Here is an 8790-nt window from a genome sequence, read left to right on the forward strand (position 1 = left end):
GTGAAAACCTGCTGCTAGCAATTAGCAGACTATATGGCGGTACACTAAAGTATACACGCGTGGGTTAACCTCACCCAGCGTGAAAGAAGCAATCCTGCTAAGGCACAGGACCGCGGTACCGCACCTAAAGGGCGAGCAAGTAGTCAGCGAACTCAACCCCAACAGGAATTGAAGTCCGATTAGACCCTTGCTGGCACAACACCGCAACTGGGTGTGTAAGGAAACTGAAGAGCAATATTAAGGCACAAGAGTACATGCAGTGCCACACTGACGAACGCCACTAACCACCCAGGCTTGGGTAAGGAAAGCACAGAGGAAGTGCACGGCGCCGTACTGGCGGTCACAGCAACTGGACGCTATAATGTGTGACTAGTGCTGTAGGATAAGTCGGGCGCTAGGTAGCAGCCATACACCTTCCGCGAACAGTCATTCAATAGGGTAGGGGTATCCAAGGACGACTTGCACTCACAACATACACACATTAGCAATTGTAAGACAATACTAGCGCATGGCCGTGCGGTCATGCGCAGTTTATATAGCTGCAGCCCTTCCAAGACCTGCCAAGAGGACCAATGGAATGTGCTGCAGAGCCTGAGCACATGACCCTCGATCTCCAATGGGAGATCTTACCCTGGGCATGCTCAGTACGTGCAGACAAGGACTTAGTCCCAGAGAAGTCCGCTCGCTGCTGACCAGCACTGACTTTAATGGCAGAGACTGGAGAAGCAGCAGTAACTCTCAGAACAGAGTGAGAATGAGCAAGATGCTGGGACCGATGTCCTTGCTGAGCGTGTAAGGAAACTTATTAAATAGAAACTATAGGCACGAGAGTGCGTGCGGTGCCGCACTGACGGATGCCACTAACCACCCAGGCTTGGGTAAGGAAAGCGCAGAGGAAGCGCACGGCGCCGTACTGGCGGACACAGCCACAGGACGCTGTGATGTGTGTTACGTGTAGATGGCTAGTCGGGCGCTAGAGAGCTACCATCATCCGCGAACAGTCAACAACACTAGGGAGGGATACTTAGGAGCTTTCATCCATCGACATACATCCATCTACACACACACATTATATCAAGACAATACTAGCGCATGGCCGTGCGGTCATGCGCAGTTTATATAGTTGCAGCACAGGAAGTAGCTACAGATGTTTTGCCCTTTCAGGACCTGCCAAGAGGACCAATGGGATGTGCTGCAGTGCCTGAGCATGTGACCCTCGATCTCCAACGGGAGATCTTGCCCTGGGCATGCTCAGTGTGTGCAAATAAGGACTTAGTCCCAGAGAAGCCCGCTCGCCGCAGATCAATGCAGGGTACAACAGGAGAGCCAGAAAAGGCAGCAGTAACCCCCTGCACAGAATCAGTCCCAGCAAGACGCTGGGAGCGACGCCTCCGCTGAGCAGAGCCCACTGCGGCCGAAGCAGAATGGAAGACCGCAGCAGACACGGATCGAGATTCCCCCTGTGCAGCAGAGGAAACTCGACTCCTAACACACACTTTCAGAGAAAAAAACATCAATTCCATCCCAGGTAAGAGGGGATGAATTAACAGACACAATTTTAACAGGGTTTTTCAGCCTAACTGTTCCTATCTTATTACGAGTCACAACTTGGGCATCAATCAATTTAAAGGAAGAACCGCAGTCAACAAAAGCGGTGGTCACCACAGGACCACCAGCAAGTTCCAATTCCACCTGGAGCGCAAGTTTTGTAAGCGAGAAAAAATGTACCTGGGAGTCTGAAAAACCTCCTCGATTATTTCCCAGACTCAGTTGTTTCTCAGATGGTTTCACAGAAGGGCAGGATGGACAATTCCTTATCCAATGTCCAGAGGCTCCACAGTAAAAACACAGTTGATTGTCTCTGCGGTGTCTTCTCTCTCTCAGAGACGGAGACTGACCCATTCTCCATGGGCTCAGAAACAGGTGCAACGTCACATAATTTAGAAAACAAGGAAGTCTCCTGTTGCATCATTCCTCTAGCATGGAGTCTCCGGTCCATTTGAACTGCCTGTGTCATGGCGTCCTCCAGGGTATCAGGAGGAGGATGAAGTGCCAGAGCGTCCTTCAGATGGTCAGACAGACCCAAGTGAAACAACCCCCTCTGGGCTGCATCGTTCCAAGAAACTTCAGCTGCCCAGCACCTAAACTTTGAGCAGAACCATCAGCAGAGTGCTTCCCCTTTGTCACACTCATCACTAGGGTTGAGCGACCTTTAGTTTTATAGGATCGGGTCGGGTTTCACGAAACCCAACTTTTTCAAAAGTCGGGTCGAGTGAAATCGGACGATCCTATAAAAAAGTCAGGGTCGGCCGAAACCCGAAACCCAATGCAGTGGATTGGGTTTCCATGGTTCCCAGGGTCTGAAGGAGCGGAAACTCTCCTTCAGGCCCTGCGATCCATATTTTAGTGTAAAATAAAGAATTAAAATAAAAAATATCGCAATACTTACCCTCTGACGCACCCTGGTACTAACCGGGAACCTTCCTTCCTTAGAATCAGCCTTCCAGGACCTTGCGGTGACGTCGCGGTGACGTCGCGGCTTGTGATTGGTCGCGCGGTCGCCCATGTGACCGCTCGCGCGACCAATCAGAAGCCGTGACGTCACCGCGACGTCACCGAAGGTCCTGCAAGCGCTGATTCTTAGGATGGAAGGCTGCCGGAAAGAAGCAGGGCGCGTCCGAGGGTGAGTATATTCCTATTAGGTATATACTCACCCTCGGACGCGCCCTGCTTCTTTCCGACAGCCTTCCTTCCTAAGAATCAGCGCTTGAAGGACCTTCGGTGACGTCACGGTTTCTGATTGGTCACGCGAGCGGTCACATGGGCGGCCGCGCGACCAATCACAAGCCGCGACGTCACCGCAAGGTCCTGGAAGGCTGATTCTAAGGAAGGAAGGTTCCCGGTTAGTACCAGGGCGCGTCAGAGGGTAAGTATTGCGATATTTTTTATTTTAATTCTTTATTTTACACTTAAATCTGAATTCCGATACCAATTCCCGATATCTTAAACATATCGGGAATCGGTATCGGAATTCCGATTCCAGAATCAAAAGATCGCCGACTTCATGGCCGACCCCACACAGGGGTCGGGTCGGGTTTCATGAAACCCGACCTTGCCAAAAGTCGGCGACTTTTGAAAATTTTCGACCCGTTTCGCTCAACCCTACTCATCACCATATCTTCTGCCAGACGCACTCTATCAGGCTCATCATAAATGTGCCCCGGAGACTCAAAGAACAGGTTCACAGACATATGCTCAGGAGCAGAGGAAGAGAAAGAGAAGGCCCATGCCTGCAGGGACCCCCTTAATAAAGACATAACTAGCCCCACCCTCTGCCTTTCATTTCCAGAAGCCCGGGGACGCAACTCAAAAAACAACTTACATCCCTCCTTAAAGACCCTGAATAATTTTTTATCCCCAGAAAAAGTGTCGGGCAATGTTACCGGCGGTTCGGGGACCCCTAAGGATACATCAGAGGGTCACCCCTCCCGGGACCAAAATGGAGCAGACATCTGTAAAGAACCTGCCACATCTCTCTGCATCTGTTGGTGCGAGTGGACCAGGTTTGCTGTTCCACAGACAGCTTCTGCAAAAGCTGAGAAACTCATTAACCTGTCCCGTGAGATCCTGTACAGGGAGAAAAACTATCAGGTCAGCTATAATGTCACGATACCCGGTATTAATGCTGAAGGGGAAACTGCATCCAACAGCAACGGAGCTGGACCAGACACCGGGTAACTAACCAGATCACCAATGGGACATTCCACAAGAGACAGAGTGATCAGGTAAAGCAGCAGGACCTTAGATCATGTGACAGAGTGGGAGGCGGTCAGGGGGCGGAGCAAGACACCTGGAAACAGAAAGGACAAGCATAAAAGAATAGTGAAACAAACAGAGGTCGTAGCCAGGAGATTACAAAATACCAACAGAGAGAGTCAAGGAATAGTCAGAAGCCAAACCAGGGGTCAGTAATCCAGGAAAATGAATAAAGCACGTGACAGCAAGACACTAAGCAAGCCAGCACACACTTCAGAGGTCAAGCAAACAGACTGCAGAAAACCTATAGCTGACAAGGATACCAGGTTAGGAGTGAGTATAAATAGCCCTCCAATCTTGAAAGAGAAGCTAGCAACATTAACCCTGAGAGAACAGGACATTAACCTTGTCCTAACCATGACACCCACATAGAGTTTGCTAAAAAAAACACATGCAGGACTCCCAGACTAAGTGAAATAAGATTCTATGGTCTGTTGAGAAGAAGATAGACCTTTTTGATGATAATTCTAAGCAGTATGTGTGGAGAAAACCAGGCACTGCTCATCACCTGCCAAACATAATCCCAACAGTGAAACATGGTGGTGGCAGCATCATGCTATGGGGGGGTTCAGCTGCAGGGGTATGACTACTTTTCATTGAAGGAAACATGAATGCGGCCATGTACAGAGATATTCTGGATGAAAACCTATTCCAGAGTGCTCTGGACCTCAGACTTGGCCGAAGGTTCACCTTCCAACAAGACAATGACCCTAAGCACAGAGTGGCTTCAGAACAACTCTGTAACCATTCTTAACTGGCCCAGCCAGAGCCCTGATCTAAACCCAATTAAACATCTCTGGAGAGAACTGAAAATCGCTGTCCACCAACATTTACCTTCCAACCTGACAGAACTGGAGAGGATCTGCAAGGAAGAATGGCAGAGGATCCTCAAATCCAGGTGTGAAAAACTTGTTGCATCATTCCCAAAAAGACTCATGGCTGTACTAGCTCAAAAGGGTGCTTCTACTCAGTACTGAGCAAAGGGTCTGAATGCTTATGACCATGTGATATTTCAGTTTGCAAAAGTTTCTACATTTCTGTTTTTTTCAGTTAAGATGAAGTGCAGAGTGTACATTAATGTGAAAAAATGAACTTTTTTGAATTTACCAAATGGCTGCAATGAAGCAAAGAGTGAAAAATTTAAAGGGGTCTGAATACTTTCTGTACCCACTGTATATGGTTTCAGGTACGATTTTCATATTGCTCACTTCTGTTACTTGCCACAGGTTAGTTTGAATGAGCACCATATTCTTGAAACAAAGATATTTATCCACAATTTTGCAAAGGTGTCAACAATTTTGTTTAGCCCATTTGGGGGGTTTTGTGTGATATGATGATCAAATTGCTTTTTGTTCTTTGTTATTTTTGTGTTGTTCCAATATACACAAAGCAAATAAACATGTGTATAACAAAACTTGTGTAATTCCAATAATTTTATGGGAAAACTATTTCATTTTCTGATACAATTTCAAGGGTGCCAACACTTTGGACCATGACTTTATAATATGATGTACAGTCCACATTGTAGAAAATGAGTTCTTTGCTTAATTGCATAAGTTTCTTTGTAATTTCTTGCCTTTGATATTTTATACACTATTAAACTATTTTCTGCCTGATAAACTGCAGCTCTCCAGGCTCAACCAGTGACACTTTCATTTATCTACTCAAACTGATGAAGTCACATAGAAAGGCATCCGCCTGGTGGATTGCTGTCTGTTTCTTGTCTATCTATTTATTATTATGAAATATTTGTTTATGAATTTTAAGATGAAATATTATGGTGCATTTTATATGAAAGGCTAGTAATAGTCTTATACCGAGATGGCATAGGGTTATGCACCATTAAATATTGCCAAAAAATAGGAGCTTTTTCATAAAACATAAAATGTCCGTTTATGGTCCATAGCTCACATTGTTTTACAGAAGCTTTTATTATGTAGTACATTACATACTGAAATGCAGTTTATTTCCTTTGTGCTCAAATGATGTTAACTTGGAACAACTCAAGAGGACCAGATACTTTGCGATTACAAAGTTATAATCTGAGCTTTAAAGAGGTTTTGAACAATTAAAACAAATGTATTGTTGATTAGGTCATATCTGCCAGCTACTAAAAAATATAATTATCAATGTGCAGCACTTTTGCTGTTTTCCCTTGCATAAAACATTGGGTAACTAATCAAGAACTGTTGTCACAATTTGGTTTCAGAGTGAAATCTTGAAAAATATCTTGCTTGCGAACCATTTAGATAGTTAACAGCTCATCTAAACACATGCTTGAATCTGATCGAGACCATACCCAGAAGGATTCAGGCAGTGTTGAAAGCCAAAGGTGAATTTACAAAGTACTAACAAAATGATAAAAATGTAAATTTAAATCTTTAGGAGCTTAGTGATAGAAAGCAGAGGGTGGTTATAAATGGTATAGTCTCTAACTGCGTCGCTGTGACCAGTGGGGTACCGCAGGGGTCGGTATTGGGACCCGTTCTCTTCAACATATTCATTAATGATCTGGTAGAACATTTACACAGTAAAATATCGATATTTGCAGATGATACAAAACTATGTAAAGCAGTTAATACAAGAGAAGATAGTATTCTGCTACAGATGGATCTGGATAAGTTGGAAACTTGAGCTGAAAGGTGGCAGATGAGGTTTAACAATGATAAATGTAAGGTTATACACATGGGAAGAAGGAATCAATATCACCATTACACACTGAACGGGAAACCACTGGGTAAATCTGACAGGGAGAAGGACTTGCGGATCCTAGATAATGATAAACTTACCTGGAGCAGCCAGTGCCAGGCAACAGCTGCCAAGGCAAACAGGATCATGGGGTGCATTAAAAGAGGTCTGGATACACATGATGAGAGCATTATACTGCCTCTGTACAAATCCCTAGTTAGACCGCACATGGAGTACTGTGTCCAGTTTTGGGCACCGGTGCTCAGGAAGGATATATTGGAACTAGAGAGAGTACAAAGGAGGGCAACAAAATTAATAAAGGGGATGGGAGAACTACAATACCCAGATAGATTAGCGAAATTAGGATTATTTAGTCTAGAAAAAAGACGACTGAGGGGCGATCTAATAACCATGTATAAGTATATATGGGGACAATACAAATATCTTGCTGAGGATCTGTTTATACCAAGGAAGGTGACGGGCACAAGGGGGCATTCTTTGCGTCTGGAGGAGAGAAGGTTTTTCCACCAACATAGAAGAGGATTCTTTACTGTTAGGGCAGTGAGAATCTGGAATTGCTTGCCTGAGGAGGTGGTGATGGCGAACTCAGTCGAGGGGTTCAAGAGAGGCCTGGATGTCTTCCTGGAGCAGAACAATATTGTATCATACAATTATTAGGTTCTGTAGACGGACGTAGATCTGGGGATTTATTATGATGGAATATAGGCTGAACTGGATGGACAAATGTCTTTTTTCGGCCTTACTAACTATGTTACTATGTTACTATGTAAAACAGTAACATTGCAGTCACATGACAAGAATCTGCATAACTAATCATATGCTAAAGTCACATTTAAGTATGAGATATCCAAGATGATTGTCTATAAAATGATGGCAGTCTCACGTTCAAAGCAGAAGTGGATAATGAGATATGGAACCTGAAAGTCAAAAGTTCAAAACATTGTTACCCTTTTGCTCGTCAATGTATATACTATTATTAAACTAAAAAGAAGGAAAATTAATATTCCAAAAAGTTAATCTTAATACTTATCTACAACATATAGATATATTTAGTGCTCTTGAGCTGTTAGATGACTAAAGCTTACTTTAAGCACAAGCTAATTCTAGAACATGGAACAATACTGTGTTCACCATCATGTTGGTTGGCATCAGTTTTGTCCCACAGCAGATGTAAATGAGAAATCGGTTCTATTTTGGACAAACACACAGCTTTTAATTTAGATTTTATTTCAAGTGGTTAAGCATTTTCTCAGTGACTTGAATGGGTTATTTAAATTCCAATCCATTTTCTGCTGGTTAAACCAATTTAACATAATTGAGGTCATGGAGTTTGTTTATCTTTGTAGAGAGTCTACTGACTATATATGAGGAGCATATAATACAGATTGGTCTGCACTGTACTAGCACAGAATTTCAATCTCGCAGGCTGGTCTGAGAACTGGATTTGTTTTTCTCATCGTACCTGAACAATTCTGTATGTATAGAATGGCCAAATAGCAGCATGTCAGAGAATTCAACTCAAAGCGACTCTAAGCGGCAAGAGGACATGGAGAGCAGTCCATGGACGCAACATCTAATATATAAAGCTGAATGTGTGTGTGTGTATGTATGTATGTATGTATGTATGTCCGGGATTGGCATCTGCACCGTCGCAGCTACAGCCACAAAATTTTGCAGAGACACACGTCTGGACCCCGAGAGCGTCATAGGCTATGTTGTGAGGTGAAATTTTAACCCTGCGTGATCCAATTCACCAAACAATTTTGCCCCTATCTACATAATGGGGAAAAAAGTGAAAAGAAAAGTGTTGGAGGCGTCTCAGCTACAGCCACAAAATTTTGCACAGTCACACGTCTGGACCCTGAGAGCATCATAGGCTATGTTGTGAGGTGAAATTTTAACCCTGCACTTTCCAATTCACCAAACAATTTTGCCCCTATCTACATAATGGGGAAAAAGTGAAAGGAAAAGTGTTGGAGGCGTCGCAGCTACAGCCACAAAATTTTGCACAGTCACACGTCTGGATCCCGAGAGCGTCATACGCTATGTTGTGAGGTGAAATTTTAACCCCGCGCTTTCCAATTCACCAAACAATTTTGCCCCTATCTACATAATGGGGAAAAGTGAAAGGAAAAGTGTTAGAGGCAAATTGACAGCTGCCAGATGTGAACAAGGGGACTTAAAGAGTGAGCGATGGTGCCAAAGAGTATATACCGTACAGATGCTAAGGTGGGGCCCCGACATGGGATACTCACCACACACGGG

Source organism: Ranitomeya imitator, chromosome 2 (assembly GCF_032444005.1).
Source record: "Ranitomeya imitator isolate aRanImi1 chromosome 2, aRanImi1.pri, whole genome shotgun sequence".
NCBI lineage: Eukaryota > Metazoa > Chordata > Amphibia > Anura > Dendrobatidae > Ranitomeya > Ranitomeya imitator.